Source organism: Bufo gargarizans, chromosome 6 (assembly GCF_014858855.1).
Source record: "Bufo gargarizans isolate SCDJY-AF-19 chromosome 6, ASM1485885v1, whole genome shotgun sequence".
Classification (NCBI taxonomy): Eukaryota; Metazoa; Chordata; class Amphibia; order Anura; family Bufonidae; genus Bufo; species Bufo gargarizans.
Genome location: NC_058085.1, coordinates 75989384 through 76011404, shown reverse-complemented (window position 1 = coordinate 76011404; position 22021 = coordinate 75989384). Strand labels below are relative to the sequence as shown.

Sequence of the window (22021 nt, the reverse complement as noted above, 5' to 3'; positions counted from 1 at the left end):
GTCAGCTTCCTTAGATTCCACATGCATAATTTCTTATTTACCTTCTCTGTAACCGCATCCCAATTCCTGAGGCCGTCATTAGACTCGCTGAAGGTGACTCCTAAAATCTTTATAGACTCAGACTCAGGGATGTTAATGTCATTTAAAATCATATCTCCGACATTTAAAATATTACTCTTGTTAAAATTTATTTTAAAGCCAGAGGCGCAACAAAAGTATTCCACTTGTTTGGTTGCTTTTTGTATTGCAAGGGTGTCCCTGCAGATTACGGCTACATCATCCATGTACCCCACTACTTTAGCCTCTAGTCCCCCTCTGCCTGGCAGGGGGACTCCGCATATCTGTTTGTCGTTTCGTAGCATAATTAAAAGAGGCTCCAAGGCACAAATAAAAAGCAGTGGGGACAAGGGACACCCCTGCTTCACACCAGATTTTAAAATAACATCCTGAGTCCTAAAACCATTGACTAAAATCTTACTTGTACATTGGTTATAAAATGCTCTCAAAGATTGTATGAACCCTTCTGGTATACCCATTTTCTTTAAAACTTTAAAAAGGTAAAAATACGATACGTGGTCAAAAGCCTTTTCGAAGTCTAAAGATAAAATGGCAACCTTCCCGTTCCTTTCGTTCGTATGATTAATAACGTCTTTTAAAAGGTTAATATTGTCCCAGATGCTCCTCCTGGGCACCCCACAGACCTGGTTTTGATGGATTATTTTATGTATAATCTTTTTTAATCTGTTTGCACATAGCTTTGCCACTATTTTGTAATCGCAGCAAAGCAATGTGATGGGTCTCCAGTTTTTAATATCAGTCTTGTCACCTTTTTTATATAAAAGGGAGACCTTACCTTTTTTCCAGGATCCCGGGAGAGCCTTGGACCTAAAAACTTCTTTTAATAGAGAAAATAAATCATCTTTTAAAATGCCATAAAATGTAATATAAAACTCAATGGGTATACCGTCAGGGCCGGGCACCTTCTCCTTCTTAAAACTTTTAACTGTTTCTAAAACGTCTTGTTCGGTGATAACCTGTAATAAAAATCTTTGAGAATCAGAATCTAAAACATTCTCAATCCCCTTCAGCGAGTCTTTCATAAAATGTTTATCAATTTTCTTTTCATTAAATAACTCAGTATAAAACTCATGGATTTTCTTTAAAATACCATTAAGATTTTTCTCCCCCCCAAGCTCCTCCATCTGGGCACGTTTTTCTTGTATTTTTTTAAAAAAGTACCTGGAGCAGGTCTCGTTCTCCTCAATGTGTTTTATTTTTGAACGAAACATGATCTCCTTACTCTTCTGCTCCAGGCACTGAGAAATCTCTTTTTTAGTGTCAGAGATTTCTTTTTTCATATCAATGCCCAGATCGCGGAGCTTGTATTGTGTCTGCAGGCGGGTATTTAGGTCGTCGTGAAATTTCTTCTTCTCTTGGGCCTTAAGTTTCCCCTTGTTAATAAAAAAGGTCTTAATTTTCTTTTTCATATGTTCCCACCATTCAGTTATGGGCCTTCTGGGGTTCCTTACCCGCCTGCAGTACTTATAAAAGACAATAAAATCCGATAAAATTTTAGGGTCTTTTAAAAGGGAGACATTCAATTTCCATGTTTTTTTCTTTTTGTGGTTGCCACCAAGCTGCACCTTAAAAGATAAAAGCTTATGGTCTGGAAAAATATTAGTTAAAAGCTTACAATTAAGAGGCAGTACTTGATAAGAGCAGAAGATAAAATCATATCTGGATTTGCAAGTAGCGTTACCCCAGGTAACGCCGGCCTCTTCAGATAAAAGACTATTACATTTTTTAAAAACGTCAGTGAGCTTGAAATCTATGACGATATTTTTGAGCAGAGAGGAGGATCTGTCATAGTTCCTGCTCACTGCGCTAGAGAGCCGGCGTTCACCTCTTAAAATACAATTGAAATCTCCTGCTAAAATCAATGGCTCGGAATCATTAATAAAAAGGGGTAAAATCTCTAACATTTCGGCTCTTTCCTTTTTATTAGTAAAACCATAAAAATTTAAAAATTGCCATCTAAAACCATCAATAAAAGCTTTAACCAATAAAATCCTCCCCGGTAAAATCTCATTAATATGGTCTATTAAAACATTTCCCTTAAATAAAATGGCTACACCCCCCTAATTATTTTTATTTGACCCGGACCAGACGGATGGTCCGAGTTTCCAGTCTTTTTTATATTTTTGGTAGTTTTGACTGTGGGGAATGCAGCACTCCTGTAAAAAGAACACCGAAGCTGATAAAATTGATAAAAAAATTAAAAAGTGCAATTCTTCTAGCTTGGGAATGCACGCTTCTGGTGTTCAGGGAAATGCCTTTTAAAATAGCCATAATAAAATATTAAAAAGGGAGTTTAATATCTTACCTCGGCACAGCTTCAGACAGCATCAGCAGGGTCGGAGTACTCGCATCCGCTCTCCTCGCCACCAAGCACCCCAGATGTTACCGTGTCCAATGTTTTGACAGAAGAGGAGCTACCATCACTTCGCAGACCCCCCTCTCCCATCGGCACACCTTCCAGAGTCCGCTGCCACTCGGGGCTCAGCAACTCTAGCCCAGGTCTCGGAGCCACGGCGTCCTCCCTCTCCCTTTCCGGGGCAGAGGTCTCGTCAAACACTGTCTCGGGCACAGTGTGAACTGTGCCCTCCGTGTCACCACTCAGGTGAGTGGAGAGACCCGGCTGGCTACCTCCGGGATCCGCCTCTGGTCCCCCAGAAGGCATCCCCCTTTGGCTTGTCACCACCGACGCATAGGTCTTACTTTTTTTGGACGCCACGGCTCCACCTGGATCCTCTGGGGTGTGCCCAGGGACCGAGTGCGGGCCAGGCGGATCAGCTTCATCCGATCCGCCCCCAGCCTTCATCTCAGGAGGGGGCTTACTCGTCGGCTGATCACTGGACTTTCTCTTATTCCGCTTCTCCCTCGGTACACCTTATTGGGGGGGTCCGCTTGTGGTATCCATGCGCTCGGGCTCCTCTCCTTGGGGCTGTGGCTCGGCTTGATCCTTCTCTTCTGGCTCCGCTCGTTCCGTCCGTTCCTCCGGCTGCCTCCGCTGCCCTGGCTGTGCCTTGGACTTATTAAAAGGACAATCACGAGAGAGATGCCCGGTTTTGGTACAAGAATAAAAATTTTTGCCTGCGGAGCACTCCCTGGTGTCATGCTGAGTGCTACCGCAGTTCTTACATGTACTTACGCATCTCTCCGTGTAATGTCTGTATTTTTTACAATACCTGCAGAATGGTGGTATATTGGAAAAAAACATGTCTCCTACCATGTCTCCCAACTTAAAACGTGCTGGGGGAAGAACGAAGCCTCCAGGATGTTTGGAATCGCGGTTACAGATGACTTTAAAACACCATTTTGACGTCCAGATCCCGGCAGAATTTAAAACCTTCCTCACTGCAATGATTTTTTTTAAAATAGGTGGATAAAAATGTAGTAATAACGTTAAGATCTGCAAAAGGAGAGTACATTTTTATAACCACAGTGAGGGATTCATCCATTTCATGCTCATATATCTTAAGGCCCCGTATTCTATCATCATTTATATGCAGTGGAATCTTAGCTAAAAAGCTTTTAAAGATACCGTTTTGACTAAAAGTAACATCGTATACACGCCGTCTTGGGTAGTCCTGTATGGCTAAGATCTCATGCTTCTGTACACTAAACACGCCATACAGGACTTTCTCTACAAGATAATTAAGATCATATACATCCTTTTTGCTCTCTGTTACATATAGTCTTACGGTATCCTTAATTTTCGCATAATCCGGGATCTGGTGCTCATCGTCGTCATCTTCTGGTCTGGTCTGGTCACATTTTCTCTCAATTCCTCTGTGCCACCACGGGACTCGTCTTTTCTTGCTTTCTCTTTCCTCCGGGCTCCATCATCTTTAGAATTTTCCTTTGTCGCTTCTCCTTTCTTTCCGTTCTTCTTTTTCCTCTCCTTCGTAATAAATCTGTCTCCTCCTCCTCCGATCTTTCCTCCTCCTCTGATCTCTCCTCCTCCTCCTCCTCCCGGGTCGTCTGCCATAGATGGTACTAGGCGCTTTGTCTCTAGGGACAAAAAATACAAATGCTCCTCTGCAAGTCCTGGGACTTACAGAGGTTCGGGGGATCGCAACTCGACGTCCCCGGGACTAAGCCTCTCTCCCAATAGCAGCAGGGGGGTGAAGTCCAGGCTATGAACCAAAGACGATCCCCCCAGGCCGAGAGAGAGGGTACCCGGGTCCTACCTTCTGACACGCAGACCAAGTGCAGCACCGAAGATACTACTCTTGATCTTAGCCAAAAGGCCGAGAAGCGATAACCAAAAAAGGGTTCGCCCTACAGGCCGATGGTCCTCAATGCAGAACACTTGTGAAGGCGATAGGCAACAGGCCCCAGCTGCAGAGAGAAAGAGACAGTCCGGGAGGCTTCTTTCGCTCACAAACCAGGGAAAACGTGCGTCCTACGCTCTGAAATCAACAGCATGCTCCACTTCGTGTTTTTCGGATCTGCATAGCTCCACCCACCACTTTTGGTCACGCCTTTTCTTCGCACGAAATTCCGGGTGCCAAAGCGCGCCAGGCGGAATGAACGATAAGAAGTCAATGGAGAGTAGTGAGATAGAAAAAAAAATAATAGAAAAAAGGTATCTATGCATTGTGGATTGTGATGTCACGGCCCCAGTGTTGAGTGTTCCGTCAGAGCCCTTTTGATGTCATCCAGTGACCTGACCTTACTTGACCTCTGACCTGACAGGCCTCTTGTGACACGTGCAGTGTTCCGTCCATTGGCCAGACATGGCAGGTCCAGCTATTGCTGATACATAGGAAGTGCTGGACTACATTTTAGCCTACCTACAAGTCATCCAGTTTAATAGAGCCACAAGAGGGAGACACAGGCAAACAAACTTCACTTATTTAATAAAGAAATAGGAAAACAAAATTGGTTACATCAAGCCAACTTGCTACAAAAGGGTCAATTCTAAGGAACAACTCAGCAGACTGCCAGGTGTGCACAACAGGCCCAAATCAAAACAGAGGTGCTCGGACGGAGTGGAGGATCCAAAAACTGCATTCAGGTGATAGATATCCTAACACTTCATTCAGGTGATAAGCCAATTAACACAACAATTAAGCCATCGATCTTAATTGGATTTGGACTGTGAGGAGAAGTGACTGACTGGCTGGCTGGGTTGCTTGGTGCTGGAACAAACCCACACACAGGTGATGCAATTAACAGATTGACAGGCTAGATGCAGCTGCAGCAGGGATGCAGAAAGCAGCACAGCAAAACCCTCACAGAGGAGAGGAAGGAGAAGCTGAAGTGCAGGACTGCTGAGGCAGGGCACAGCAACTTTCCACTTGCTTGTTGGAAGGATCCTTGAAATCCATCACTCAATTTCATTCTGTTTTTTCATACCAGATTAGAAGGGGTGCACCGGTCCTGGAGGTACTGCAATACCAGGTCAATGCGTGGAGTGGACAGAGCAAGCTCTTTTTCCATCTCCCTGTTCGAAAAATCCATTTAATATATGGTCCCCAGATAGGGGACGTATCAGATATTAAACTGATAAGAACAGATTTTTTTTTTTTAAGTTGACTATCCCCTTGCGGGGACGCCATGTTTATTAAAAGAATTTACAAAATTTTAACAATTGTCACATAAATACAGAAGAAAAATAAATAAATAAGTACATAATCAAAGAATGGCATTAAAATGAATAAAATTATCTTATATTACAGAATTCCATTCACTAAAAAACCATTTATTTTCTACTGCAGTATTAACTTTTTTCTCAATTAAAAAATAAATATACATTTCACTAAAACAAAACCCCAGAACATCATTGACGGATAAAACCTCTCTTTTAAAAACAAAAAGATTTCTCGCTTTCTAGAGGGCTTCTTTTGCACAGTTCATCGTCTTCCATGCCACAGCCTCTTGACAGGCTGTTGGGCATTCCAAGAGACCGTATAAAATCATATCGTAGGTAAAATCACTCAGGCCTGCCAGCTTCCTTAGAAGTGGAAGCACCCTTTTCCAGAAGTCCTGAGCAAACGGACATGACCACAGTAAGTGTTGAACCGTCTCATCTTGTTGGCAATTATTCCTCGGACAGATGGCAGACCTTACATAGCCTCTTCGGTATTGGAATGCCCGGCATGGAAGACACTGATGAACACAATTCCACGCCAAATCTTTCTGGGGATTAAAAAGATAAGAGATGTTAATGATTTTCCAGATTTTTTTACATTTATCTTCTCTAAAGTTCCTTATATCACAAGTTGACTCCTTCATTTTTATTTCTTTTATTAGTTGTTTACTGTTTTTTAGCTCATTTATACTTTTCTTTTTAAAATTAAAGGTTGACACTATTTCTTCTAAAATCTTATAACTTACTGGTAGATTAAAAGCATAAGGAACTGATAAAATAGTTTTGAACCAATTAAACTAACGCATAAAAAAACAAGTATTAAAACGAACATAATAAGACCAGTAGTGTTCTTTAAAAAGAGCATTAAAACAGAAACTAAAAAACGTAATCAATAAAAATCTCTTAAAATCCGGAAAATCTTTGCCGCCTTTTCCTTGGGTTTTCATAACGTCTTCTCGTTTCAATTTCTCCATCTTTGAGTTCCAGAAGAAGGTAAAACAACTTTTATTAATTCTCTTCAATATATTCATGGGAGGAGGAAACACCATACTTAAGTATAATAAAAGGGGTAAAACAATCATTTTAATAATTAAAACTTTCCCCTCCACATGTTTATTTTCTGATTTACCTTCTTTTCCACCATGCCCCAACTAAAAAAAAACATTGTTAGACTCACTGAAGGAGACACCTAAAATGGTAATAGAATCAGACACAGGGATATCAATATCATGTAAAACCATACTTCCAATATTTAAAATGTTACTCTTGTTGAAGTTCACTTTAAAACCAGAAGCATTACAAAAAAACTGAATATGCTCTAGAGCCTTCCGGAGTGATAGGGCGTCCCTACATAAAACCGCCACATCATCCATATACCCCACTGCTTTGGCCTCTAGTCCCCCTCCGCCGGGCATAGGTACTCCGCTTATCGCTTCATCTACACGCAATTTACACAAGAGAGGCTCTAATGCGCAAATAAAAAGCAGTGGGGACAAGGGACACCCCTGTTTCACTCCGGAATTTAAGATTACTTCCTGTGTCTTAAAACCATTTATTAAAATTTTGCTTGTGCATTTATTATAAAATGCTTTAAGAGACAATAAAAACCCCTCAGGTATACCCATTTTTTCTAAAACCTTAAAAAGATAAAAATGAGATACTCTATCAAAAGCCTTTTCGAAATCAATAGATAAAATGGCCAATTTACCTTCTCTTGACTTAGTATCATCAATACAATCTTTAATAAGGTTCAAATTATCCCATATACTTCTACCTGGGATTCCACAGACTTGGTTAAAATGAATAATTTTAGAAATTACTCCTTTTAGCCTATTGGCGCAAATTTTTGCCATGATCTTGTAGTCTGTGTTAAGAAGGGTTATTGGTCTCCAATTCTTCAAATCCGCCTTATCTCCTTTCTTGTACAGTAAGGAGACCTCACCCTTCCTCCAGGATTTAGGTAAAACCTTTGAATAAAAAACCTCACTAAAAAGACTAAAAAGATCATCTTTTAGAAGGTCATAAAATTTAACGTAAAATTCTATGGGTATACCATCGGGGCCGGGTACCTTACCCGTCTTAAAACTCTTAGTTGTCTCTAAAACCTCCTGCTCCGTTAAATCCTGGGATAAAATCTGTTGCGAGGCAGGATCTAAAACTGCAGTGACCTCCTTCAGTGAGTCCTGTAAAATAGACTGATCCACAGACTTTACATTAAAAAGTTCAGAATAAAAACAATGTACTTTGTATAAAATACCTTGTATTTCCTTAGCTCTATCTATTTCACTAATAACTTCCTTTTTACCATTAATTTTTTTTTAAAAATATCTGGAGCATTTTTCATTTTCTTCTATGTGTTTAATTCTAGACCTAAAAATTTGTTCTTTCCCTTTCTGTTCTATGCACTTTGTAATTTCTTTCCTAAGGTTTTCTATATCATTTCTAACATCCATTCCATTATCTCTGAATTTATACAAGGTTTGTAAACGGGTATTAAGATCTTTAAAGGAGTCCTTCTTCTCTTTGGCTTTCTGGATGCTTTTAGTTATGAAAAAACTTTTTATATTTTTCTTCATTTTCTCCCACCAGCTGCTAATAGAGGTATTTGGACTCCTTACTACAGTTGAGCGGACACCTGGATGTTCGGGTTCGGGATCCGAACCCGATCCGAACTTCGTCCCGAACCCGAACCCCATTGAAGTCAATGGGGACCCAAACTTTTCGGCACTAAAAAGGCTGTAAAACAGCCCAGGAAAGGGCTAGAGGGCTGCAAAAGGCAGCAACATGTAGGTAAATCCCCTGCAAACAAATTTGGATAGGGAAATGAATTAAAATAAAAATTAAATAAATAAAAATTAACCAAAATCAATTGGACAGAGGTCCCATAGCAGAGAATCTGGCTTCACGTCACCCACCACTGGAACAGTCCATTCTCAGATATTTAGGCCCCGGCACCCAGGCAGAGGAGAGAGGTCCCGTAACAGAGAATCTGTCTTCATGTCAGCAGAGAATCAGTCTGCATGTCATACTGTAGCAGAGAATCAGGCTTCACGTCAGCCACCACTGCAACAGTCCATTGTCAGATATTTAGGCCCAGCACCCAGGCAGAGGAGAGAGGTCCCGTAACAGACAATCTGGCTTCATGTCAGCAGAGAATCAGTCTTCATATCATAGCAGAGAATCAGGTTTCACGTCACCCACCACTGTAAGAGTCCATTTTCATAAATTTAGGCCCAGCACCCAGGCAGAGGAGAGAGGTCCCGTAACAGAGAATCTGTCTTCATGTCAGCAGAGAATCAGTCTGCATGTCATAGCAGAGAATCAGGCTTCACGTCAGCCACCACTGCAACAGTCCATTGTCAGATATTTAGGCCCAGCACCCAGGCAGAGGAGAGAGGTCCCGTAACAGACAATCTGGCTTCATGTCAGCAGAGAATCAGGCTTCACGTCACCCACCACTGTAACAGTCCATTTTCATAAATTTAGGCCCAGCACCCAGGCAGAGGAGAGAGGTCCCGTAACAGACAATCTGGCTTCATGTCAGCAGAGAATCAGTCTTCATATCATAGCAGAGAATCAGGTTTCACGTCACCCACCACTGTAAGAGTCCATTTTCATAAATTTAGGCCCAGCACCCAGGCCGAGGAGAGAGGTCCCGTAACAGAAAATCTGGCTTCATGTCAGCAGAGAATTAGTCTGCATGTCATAGCAGAGAATCAGGCTTCACATCAGCCACCAATGCAACAGTCCATTGTCAGATATTTAGGCCCAGCACCCAGGCAGAGGAGAGAGGTCCCGTAACAGAGGATCTGGCTTCATGTCAGCAGAGAATCAGTCTGCATGTCATAGCAGAAAATCAGGCTTCACGTCAGCCACCACTGCAACAGTCCATTGTCAGATATTTAGGCCCAGCACCCAGGCAGAGGAAAGAGGTCCCGTAACAGAGGATCTGGCTTCATGTCAGCAGAGAATCAGTCTGCATGTCATAGCAGAAAATCAGGCTTCACGTCACCCACCACTGTAAGAGTCCATTTTCATAAATTTAGGCCCAGCACCCAGGCAGAGGAGAGAGGTCCCGTAACAGAGAATCTGTCTTCATGTCAGCAGAGAATCATTCTTCACGTCACCCACCACTGTAAGAGTCCATTTTCATAAATTTAGGCCCAGCACCCAGGCAGAGGAGAGAGGTCCCGTAACAGACAATCTGGCTTCATGTCATAGCAGAGAATCAGGCTTCACGTCACCCACCACTGTAAGAGTCCATTTTCATAAATTTAGGCCCAGCAACCAGACAGAGGAGAGAGGTCCCGTAACAGACAATCTGGCTTCATGTCAGCAGAGAATCAGGCTTCACGTCACCCATCACTGCAACAGTCTATTTTTTTTAATTTAGGCCCAGCACCCAGGCAGAGGAGAGAGGTCCCGTAACAGACAATCTGGCTTCATGTCAGCAGAGAATTAGGCTTCACGTCAGCCACCAATGCAACAGTCCATTCTCAGATATTTAGGCCCAGCACCCAGGCAGAGGAGAGAGGTCCCGTAACAGAGGATCTGGCTTCATGTCAGCAGAGAATTAGTCTGCATGTCATAGCAGAAAATCAGGCTTCACGTCACCCAACATTGGAACAGTCCATTGGCATATATTTAGGCCCCGGCACCCAGACAGAGGAGAGGTTCATTCAACTTTGGGTAGCCTCGCAATATAATGGTAAAATGAAAATAAAAATAGGATTGAATGAGGAAGTGCCCTGGAGTCCAATAATATATGGTTAAGGGGAGGTAGTTAATGTCTAATCTGGACAAGGGACGGACAGGTCCTGTGGGATCCATGCCTGGTTCATTTTTATGAACGTCAGCTTGTCCACATTGGCTGTAGACAGGCGGCTGCGTTTGTCTGTAATGACGCCCCCTGCCGTGCTGAATACACGTTCAGACAAAACGCTGGCCGCCGGGCAGGCCAGCACCTCCAAGGCATAAAAGGCTAGCTCTGGCCACGTGGACAATTTAGAGACCCAAAAGTTGAATGGGGCCGAACCATCATTCAGTACGTGGAGGGGGATAGATTTCAAATAGCTCTGATATAGCAGAAACCACTAAATTATGAAATTGCTAAATTGGGAATTGTATTTCAACCCTGAACAAAAAATGTGCTTTGACGGACACTAAATAACTTGCCCAGCCACAACAGTACAGCGGTAACGACAGATTTAGCGGGATATAAATTTGAGGCCTAGTATTTAGGCGCTAGGTGAACGGTATGGATTTAGTGACAGAATTAGACTTGGAAATGCACAGTAGCGTGTGTGTGAAGTTATTCTGAATGACCCTATGTGCACCTTAAATATTATATACCCTTTTAGGGATAGATTTCAAATAGCTCTGATATAGCTGAAACCACTAAATTATGAAATTGCTAAATTGGGAATTGTATTTCAACCCAGAACAAAAAATGTGCTTTGACGGACACTAAATAACTTGCCCAGCCACAACAGTACAGCGGTGGGTAACGAGAGATTTAGAGGGATTTAAATTTGAGGCCTAGTATTTAGGCGCTGGGTCACCGGTATGGATTTAGTGACAGAATTAGACTTGGAAATGCACAGAAGCGTGTGTGTGAAGTTATTCTGACTGACCCTATGTGCACCTTCAATATTATATACCCTTTTAGGGATAGATTTCAAATAGCTCTGATATAGCAGAAACCACTAAATTATGAAATTGCTAAATTGGGAATTGTACTTCAACCCAGAACAAAAAATGTGCTTTGACGGACACTAAATATCTTGCCCAGCAACAACAGTACAGCGGTAACGACAGATTTAGCGGGATATAAATTTGAGGCCTAGTATTTAGGCGCTGGGTGACCGGTATGGATTTAGTGACAGAATTAGACTTGGAAATGCACAGTAGCGTGTGTGTGAAGTTATTCTGAATGACCCTATGTGCACCTTGAATATTATATACCCTTTTAGGGATAGATTTCAAATAGCTCTGATATAGCAGAAACCACTAAATTATGAAATTGCTAAATTGGGAATTGTATTTCAACCCTGAACAAAAAATGTGCTTTGACGGACACTAAATAACTTGCCCAGCCACAACAGTACAGCGGTAACGACAGATTTAGCGGGATATAAATTTGAGGCCTAGTATTTAGGCGCTGGGTGACCGGTATGGATTTAGTGACAGAATTAGACTTGGAAATGCACAGTAGCGTGTGTGTGAAGTTATTCTGAATGACCCTATGTGCACCTTGAATATTATATACCCTTTTAGGGATAGATTTCAAATAGCTCTGATATAGCAGAAACCACTAAATTATGAAATTGCTAAATTGGGAATTGTATTTCAACCCAGAACAAAAAATGTGCTTTGACGGACACTAAATAACTTGCCCAGCCACAACAGTACAGCGGTAACGACAGATTTAGCGGGATATAAATTTGAGGCCTAGTATTTAGGCGCTGGGTGACCGGTATGGATTTACTGACAGAATTAGACTGGGATATGGCCAAAAAATAACCACACTATTGCTGGTTAAATGCACTTGGTGTGACAGCTTGACCAACCACACTACTGAGGGTTAAATGCACTTGGTGACGGGCGCAGCTTGCCCCTGATGTAGTATATGGCCAAAAAATGAACAGACTATTGCTGGTTAAATGCACTTGGTGTGACAGCTTGACCAACCACACTACTGAGGGTTAAATGCACTTGGTGACGGGCGCAGCTTGCCCCTGATGTAGTATATGGCCAAAAAATGAACAAACTATTGCTGGTTAAATGCACTTGGTGTGACAGCTTCACCCTGATGTAGGCTTTAGCCAAAAAACAACCACACCATTGAGGGTTAAATGCACTTGGTGACAGGCGCAGCTTGCCCCTGATGTAGTATATGGCCAAAAAATAAACAGACTATTGCTGGTTAAATGCACTTGGTGTGACAGCTTCACCCTGATGTAGGCTTTACCCAAAAAACAACCACACCATTGAGGGTTAAATGCACTTGGTCGCAGCTTGTGCTGGCGCACCACAAGACACAAAATGGCCGCCGATCACCCCAGAAAAAAGTGACTGACAAACGGTCTGGGCAGCCTAAAAACAGTGAGCAATTGAATTTCAGCAGCTCAATGATGCACAGCTGCAGATCGATCGATTAATCAAGTCCTTTGGAGGAGTTAATCTGCCTAATCTCGTCCTACTGTCACAGCCGCAACCTCTCCCTACGCTAATCAGAGCAGAGTGACGGGCGGCGCTATGTGACTCCAGCTTAAATAGAGGCTGGGTCACATGGCCAATCACAGCCATGCCAATAGTAGGCATGGCTGTGACGGCCTCTTGGGGCAAGTAGTATGACGCTTGTTGATTGGCTGCTTTGCAGCCTTTTAAAAAGCGCCAAGAAAGCGTCACAAAAGCGCCAAGAAAGCGACGAACACCGAACCCGAACTTTTACGAAAATGTCCGGGTTCGGGTCCGTGTCACGGACACCCCAAAATTCGGTACGAACCCGAACTATACAGTTCGAGTTCGCTCATCCCTACTCCTTACCCGTTTACATCTCATATAAAAACTTTTAAAATCAATAATAGTCTGTGGATCGTCTAAAAGAGAAACGTTTAATTTCCATGATTTTTTACCAGGCATCTTATTAAAATTATGTTTAATAATAAATAATAAGATATTGTGGTCCGAAAAAACATTGGTTAAAAGCTCGCATTTAAAAGGCAGTAGCTGATCATTACAAAAAATAAAATCTATTCTAGAGCTGCAGTTAACATTACTCCAGGTAACGCCGGCAACCTCTGGGGCATCTTTATTACATTCTTTATAGACATCGAGAAGTTTAAAATCATCTACCAGATTTTTCAACATCCCAGAGGTTTTATCGTAATTCCTACTGGTAGATGAAGTTTGCCGGCGTTCCCCTTTCATAATACAGTTAAAATCTCCTGCAACAACACATTGTTCAGAGGTGTTAATAAAAACAGATAGAATTTCTAACATGTCAGCTCTTTCGTTCTTATCAGGAGAACCGTAAAAATTTAAAAACTGCCATTTAATACCATTGATAAAAGCTTTGACCAATAAAATCCTACCTGGTAAAATTTCATTAAAATCATCAATTAAAACGTTCCCTTTAAAAAATATGGCGACCCCACCTGATCTGGACTCGTTAGATCCAGACCAGATGGATGGTCCGTGTTGCCAATCTTCTTTGTAGCTTTTGTACGAGCTTGTATGGGGAATGCCACATTCCTGCAAAAAAAAACACAGATGCTGAGATTGTAGTTAAAAAATTAAAAAGAGCAACCCGTCTATGTTTAGACTTGACGCCCCTCACATTGAGGGAAACTCCCTTTATTGCAGAATCCATGATGATTTTCCTAGGAGGAGTCAGCATGTCCAGAACACTCATTTAAACTTCCATTCCCGCCCTCTTCAGAACCGATCGTTATAAGGGAGCCCTCCGGAGAGGAACTTCCATCACTCAGGCAGGAGCCTGCAGTCATGCTCGGGTAGTCGGGTAAGCCAGCCTCTGATAACTTCACCTGGGTCCCCATACCTTGACCATTTAGGTCTTCGTCACTCTCGTCTGGTGGGTCACAGGCCTCTCAGGGGGAGGTTGCGCACAAGGCAGGGAATTGGACGTCTCCAGGGAGGCACTCACCTCCCCAACCACCTTATCCGGCGGGGGGGAAGCTGCGGGAGGAGCCACATTCGCCTGTTCGTGATGGCCGGATGTCTCCATCGGCTCCTCCAACTCCCTATTTGGAGAACGCCCTTTTTTCCCCCGCCTCTTTTTTCCTTGCGTCTCCCACGGACCTTCATCAAGGTTATCGTCAGGCTTAGGGGACCCAGATTGCGGAGCTTGTCTGGACTCCCCCGAACGACCGCTCTTTAGGGGAGCTCCAGATTTTTTCAGCCGCGACACCAGCTCCGCTTTTCGTTTGGCATTCCGCCTCTCTTTTGCATCTGTAGGACCACCCGAGCAATCCTGCTCCATATCTTCCGCCTCAGCCCCTACATCGCTCGCATCAGGGGCTTTGGGCTCCTGCCTTACCTCTTCATCCGTCGTTTGTTCCTCTCCTTGAGGGCGGGTCTGGTTAGCTGACTCTTGTGGGGGCGCCTTGGGTTGCTCTTCTTTCCTGTGGGGACAAAATCTGTATAGATGCCCAGTTCTTTGACAAAAAGTAAATTTTTTTGCGCTAGGACATTCTTTATTAGTGTGTTGGGTGCTTCCACAGTTCCTACACTGGGCATCACAGTTCTCATTTGTGTGTCCATATACCCCACAGAATTTGCAGAAATTAGGCATTCCCATAAAGAAGAGGTCGCCATTATTTTGACCAAGTTTAAAAAGGGCAGGTGGCAATTTAATCCCAGAGGAAAAGGCGGCATCTTTAATAAGAGTCACTAAAAATTTCCATTTAGAAGTCCATATATTAAACTCGTTCATAACCTTCCCCTTGAATTGAACCTCTTTGAAGTACAAGGATAGGAACTTCTCCAGTTCCTTCTGGTCCACATAAGGGGAATACATTTTAATCACAACGAGTTTTTTTTCCTCAAAAGCGTGCTCAATGATGCGGGTACGCCCAAGCCTGGGATCATCCTTTATTTTCTCAGCTTGTATTAAAGCATCACGGAAAATGCCGTCTCCCCCAAAAGTAACGTCGTAAATGGCTCGCTTGGGATAGTCCTGAATGGCGAGAATCTCATTTCTCTGCACCCGTAAGAGATCTCTCAGGACCGTATCCACAACATAGAGCAAGGCTTCTGATTTAGAGTCTTTGTAGACACCTCCAGCGAGGAAAATCCTCACTGAGTTTTTCAGTTTGGCGTATTCCGGCACGGAGCCGGGATCGCAATCCATGGTCGCAACGCCGTAACCGAGGCTGCACCTCTTGGTGAGTATAAAACTACCAGAAGGCCGGGGGATCGCAACTCGTTACCCTGGGACTAAGTCCTCTCCCCAATAGCAGCAAGTGGGTGAAGCCCGGGAATAAATTCCCGGACGATCCCACAAGGCCGAGGAGAGGAGTACCCGAGTGCCCTCAACTAAGACCAAGTACAGAATCAAAAACACATACACTTGATCTTAGCCAAAGGCCGAGAAGCGATAACCAGAAAAGGGTTCGCCCTACAGGCCGATGGTCCTCAATGCAGAACACTTGTGAAGGCGATAGGCAACAGGCCCCAGCTGCAGAGAGAAAGAGACAGTCCGGGAGGCTTCTTTCTCTCACAAACCAGGGAAAACGTGCGTCCTACGCTCTGAAATCAACAGCATGCTCCACTTCGTGTTTTTCGGATCTGCATAGCTCCACCCACCACTTTTGGTCACGCCTTTTCTTCGCACGAAATTCCGGGTGCCAAAGCGCGCCAGGCAGAATGAACGATAAGAAGTCAATGGAGAGTAGTGAGAGAGAAAAAAAAAATAAAAAAATAGAAAAAAGGTATCTATGCATTGTGGATTGTGATGTCACGGCCCCATTGTTGAGTGTTCCGTCAGAGCCCTTGTGATGTCATCCAGTGACCTGACCTTACTTGACCTCTGACAGGACAGGCCTCTTGTGACACGTGCAGTGTTCCGTCCATTGGCCAGACATGGCAGGTCCAGCTATTGCTGATACATAGGAAGTGCTGGACTACATTTTAGCCTACCTACAAGTCATCCAGTTTAATAGAGCCACAAGAGGGAGACACAGGCAAACAAACTTCACTTATTTAATAAAGAAATAGGAAAACAAAATTGGTTACATCAAGCCAACTTGCTACAAAAGGGTCAATTCTAAGGAACAACTCAGCAGACTGCCAGGTGTGCACAACAGGCCCAAATCAAAACAGAGGTGCTCGGACGGAGTGGAGGATCCAAAAACTGCATTCAGGTGATAAGCCAATTAACACAACAATTAAGCCATCGATCTTAATTGGATTTGGACTGTGAGGAGAGGTGACTGGCTGGCTGGGTTGCTTGGTGCTGGAACAAACCCACACACAGGTGATGCAATTAACAGATTGACAGGCTAGATGCAGCTGCAGCAGGGATGCAGAAAGCAGCATAGCAAAACCCTCACAGAGGAAGGAGAAGCTGAAGTGCAGGACTGCTGAGGCAGGGCAGAGCAACTTTCCACTTGCTTGCTGGAAGGATCCTTGAAATCCATCACTCAATTTCATTCTGTTTTTTCATACCAGATTAGAAGGGGTGCACCGGTCCTGGAGGTACTGCAATACCAGGTCAATGCGTGGAGTGGACAGAGCAAGCTCTTTTTCCATCTCCCTGTTCGAAAAATCAATTTAATATATGGTCCCCAGATAGGGGACGTATCAGATATTAAACTGATAAGAACAGATTTTTTTATTTTTTTTTTCCACTCAGATTTAAAACTTTGAAAACGTTATGATTTTATCATGTTTCAATTGTCAATTTTTATAAATCATCATTGTGGAAATTTTAAACTAATCCTACTTTCCCCATTTACCTATTAATTTTAACCCCCCATTTTCCTCAGTTTTTTTTTAAAGTACATCAGTCTTTAAACTCCCGCTAACAAATGAAATTGTTCCAATTAGCTTGATTCCAACGGGCACTGGCTTCTTCTTCACCCACAGCTAGTTTATCTTTCCAGAAATAAACATATAAATAACTTAGACATAACTTGATACAATTCTGTGTTGGTAACTCATGTCTCTTTAAAACCAGAATATTTCGACACTTCCATAGTGCAAGTTTACCACATGATATTACACTCCAGATTTTTTTTAAATCTTCTTTTTTAATATATCTCCCAAAAAAGACGGTATCAAAATTCAATCTTTCAAGGCTGCTTATATTTTTCATTAAATTTCCCAATTTTACCCAAAAATCCTGTGCAAATTTACAGTTCCAAAACACATGAATGGCATCTTCACTTTCAGCGCACATACTTCGCGGACACAACTCATTCCTTATTAAGCCTCTCCTATATTGGAACGCTCTAGTCAGCAAGCAGTCTTTGATGATACACCAATTTAAATCTTTCTGTTCGTTGGATAAAAAATCAGCATGAACATTCATCCAAATCTTTTTGACCACTCCTTCTGCAAAGTTCTCCACGGGACTCATTATTGTCCTTGACTCAAGTAACTTTAAAACTTTTTTATGATCTTTTAAAATTAGTGTACTCTCTTCACTCAACTTATATTCTCTCAGAATTCTTTCAATAGTTATATAAAACTCCGGAGGAACTAACCTATATGGTTTTCTAAGATCTAGTATTGCCCACTTATATTTCCTAACAAAAAAACCCATATTGTATGTTAGTAATTGCTTTAATTTAGAATCGGGACCAGTCAAAGTACTTACACAGTACGCTAGGTATTTCATATATAAAAACCTCCTTATATCTGGAAAATTTTTACCCCCATTTTTTATTTATTTATAAAGATCTTCTCGCATTACGCTCTCCATTTTGGACTTCCATAAGAAATTAAAACACAATTTCACCATTTTTTTCATGATGTTTGAAGGAGGCATAAAAACAGCAGAAACATATAAAAAAATTGGTACTAAAACTTGTTTGATGATCAAAATCTTGCCCTCTAAAGTCAACACTCTCAGATTCCAAAACTAATCTTTTTTCGCACTCTTTCCAACAAAGCTTCCCAATTTTTTAAGTTTCCGATAGTTTTAGAAAAATAAATACCTAAAATCTTCAATTCTGATACACTTACTAACCCATGCTCTGATTCTAAAATCCAATCACCAACACACATAAAATTTGATTTTTCATAATTAACTTTAAAACCTGATGCACAACTAAACCAATCCAATATTCTACAAACCCTATTAAAACTCTTTTGATTTTTAATAAAAACTGTCACGTCATCCATATATGCAATAACTTTCACATGACTATTCTTTCCTCCAGGAATAAAAACACCATTAACCACTTTATCCTTCCTGATTGCACATAACAACGGTTCAATAGTACTAATAAATAAAATTGGAGACAACGGACAGCCCTGCTTTACACCACTTAAAATTCTCACGTTTTTTGATAAAAACCCGTTAACCGAAATTCTACTACAAGAGTTGCAATACAAACATTTAATTTGTTTGATAAAACTTATTGGACATCCCACCTTTTCTAGCACCTGAAACAAAAAATTGTGCGACACCCTATCATAGGCTTTTTCAAAGTCTATCAAAATTAAAGCTAATTTTTGCTTCCTATCTACGCAATCCCATAAAACATCTCTAATTAAAACTAATGAATCAACTATTTTTCTACCAGGTACCGCACATGTTTGATCTGACTCAATGACTGATGCAATAACTCTTTTAAGTCTATTGGCCAACAACTTAGCATAAACTTTATAATCAGAGTTTAATAATGTGATTGGTCTCCAATTTTTTATCAACTGTTTGTCACCTTTTTGAATAGCAGCACTATTACACCTTCCGACCAGGATTTAGGGACTATTTTTTTGGATAACACCATCGAGATCACCTTGTAAAAATCCTCTTCAATTATATTCCCAAAAGACTTATAAAATTCCATAGGTAACCCATCTAACCCTGGCGTTTTTGCATTCCCAAGGCTCTTAATAGTATTATATATTTCTTCTTTTTTTACTTCACTTATTAACCAATTTTGTTCCTCACTATTTAATTTTCCTTCCACAGTATTTAGAAAAAAATTACACAATGACTCATCAATATTTTTTTTATCATATAAACTACCAAAAAAATTTTCAACCTTTCCCAACTTTTTTCCATATCAACTTCACCTTCTAAACCTTCCATTATATCTTTTTTTCCACTTATTTTTTTGAAAATTTTTTTTGAACAATTCTCATCCTCATCTAAAATTTTTACCCTTGAATTAAAAATAATTTCTTTTCCTCTTTCACATAAAACCTTTTTAATTTTCTCTTTAACTAACTCAATGTCTTCTTCGAAATCTAAACCACTTTTTTGGAACACATAAAAGCTTTGTAACCTAGCATTTAAAAGATTATACAAATTTCTCTTCTCTTCTGCTTTTCTTTTTACTAACCTTTATAAAAAAAGATTTTATCTTTTCTTTCGCAAATTCCCACCATTGTAAAATATTATCATACATCATTTTTTTTAAACCTAAATTCCTAAAGAGAACACAAAAATTCCTTCTAACTTCCTCATCATCCAACAAATTGACATTCAATTTCCAATGTGTTGATTTTTTAAACTCCTTTTTTCACAAATTCAATCCACATTTTATTAGATTATGATCAGAAAAGCAGCAGACTTCTGAAGAAAATCTACCAATATCAAAATGCTCCGAAACAAAGAAATAATCAATTCTAGATTCTTAATTTTTATTCCTCCAAGTAATCTCCTCCTCCTTTTTTTTTACCACAAGCTTCCCAAACATCAATTAAATTTCCTGCATCTAAAATATCTTTTAAAACAGAAACAGAAGCATCTTTTTTTCTATTTATACGACAATTAAAGTCACCCCCAATAATAACTGGCTCAGTACCAGAGACAAAAAGCTGTAATATTTCTAAAAGGTCTCTCCTCTTACTCTCCTCAGGATATGCATAAACGCAAAAACACTTCACCTTAATATTCCCTTTTCTACATACTACCTTCAGAATTCTACCAGGAAAAACCTCCTCAAAACTTTCGATTTCCCAATCTACACCACATAACAAAACTATACCATCATTCTTATTTTCATTTCCACCAGAAAAAACACAATTCCCTTTCCAACCTTCTTTTAAATAATCATAATCTATTAATTTCTTTATATTACATTCTTGTAAAAACACCAAATCTATTATTTCATTTCCTAAGTATTCATATAGAGCCACACGTTTGTATTTCTTATTAAAGCCTTGGACATTTAACCCCTTAGGGACACAGCCTTTTTACACCTTAGGACCAGGCCATTTTTTGCAAATCTGACCAGTGTCACTTTAAGTGCTCATAACTTTAAAACGCTTTGACTTATCCAGGCCGTTCTGAGATTGTTTTTTCGTCACATATTGTACTTCATGACACTGGTGAAATGAAGTCAAAAAAATATTTTTTTTGCACCAAAAAATACCTAATTTAACAAATTTTTGGAAAAATTAGCAAATTTCAAAGTTTCAGTTTCTCTACTTCTGTAATACATAGTAATACCCCCAAAAATTGTGATGACTTTACATTCCCCATATGTCTACTTTATGTTTGAATTGTTTTGGGAATGATATTTTATTTTTTGGGGATGTTATAAGGCTTAGAAGTTTAGAAGCAAATCTTGAAATTTTTCAGCAATTTACAAAAACGACATTTTTAGGGACCAGTTCAGGTCTGAAGTCACTTTGCGAGGCTTACATAATAGAAACCACCCAAAAATGACCCCATCTAAGAAACTACACCCCTCAAGGTATTCAAAACTGATTTTACAAACTTTGTTAACCCTTTAGGTGTTGCACAAGAGTTATTGGCAAATGGGGATGAAATTTGAGAATTTCTTTTTTTTGTCAAATTTTTTATTTTAACCCATTTTTCCACTAACAAAGCAAGGGTTAACAGCCAAACAAGACTGTATCTTTATTACCCTGACTCTGCCGTTTACAGAAACACCCAATATGTGGCCGTAAACTACTGTACGGCCACACAGCGGGGCATAGAGTGAAAGGTGCGCCGTTTGGTTTTTGGAGGGCTGATTTTTATGGACTGGTTTATTTACACCATGTCCCATTTGAAGACCCCTGATGCACCCCTAGAGTAGAAACTCCCTAAAAGTGACCCCATCTAAGAAACTACACCCCTCAAGGTATTCAAAACTGATTTTACATTCGTCGTTAACCCTTTAGGTGTTGCGCAAGAGTTATTGGCAAATGGGGATGAAATTGGAAAATTTCATTTTTTTGTCTAATTTTCCATTTTAACCCATTTTTTCCACTAACAAATCAAGGGTTAACAGCCAAACAAGACTGTATCTTTATTACCCTGACTCTGCCGTTTACAGAAACACCCAATATGTGGCCGTAAACTACTGTACGGCCACACAGCGGGGCATAGAGTGAAAGGTGCGCCGTTTGGTTTTTGGAGGGCTGATTTTTATGGACTGGTTTATTTACACCATGTCCCATTTGAAGACCCCTGATGCACCCCTAGAGTAGAAACTCCCTAAAAGTGACCCCATCTAAGAAACTACACCCCTCAAGGTATTCAAAACTGATTTTACATTCGTCGTTAACCCTTTAGGTGTTGCGCAAGAGTTATTGGCAAATGGGGATGAAATTGGAAAATTTCATTTTTTTGCCTTATTTTCCATTTTAACCCATGTTTTCTACTAACAAAGCAAGGGTTAACAGCCAAACAAGACTGTATCTTTATTACCC

At 40.9% G+C, this 22021-nt stretch overlaps 2 pseudogenes; both read right to left on the bottom strand.

Moving 5' to 3' along the window:
• Positions 1-5432: 5432 nt before the first annotated feature.
• Positions 5433-5643, bottom strand: LOC122942673 (annotated as a pseudogene).
• Positions 5644-16857: 11214 nt separating this feature from the next.
• LOC122942638 lies at positions 16858-17059 on the bottom strand (annotated as a pseudogene).
• Between the last annotated feature and the right edge of the window lie 4962 nt (positions 17060-22021).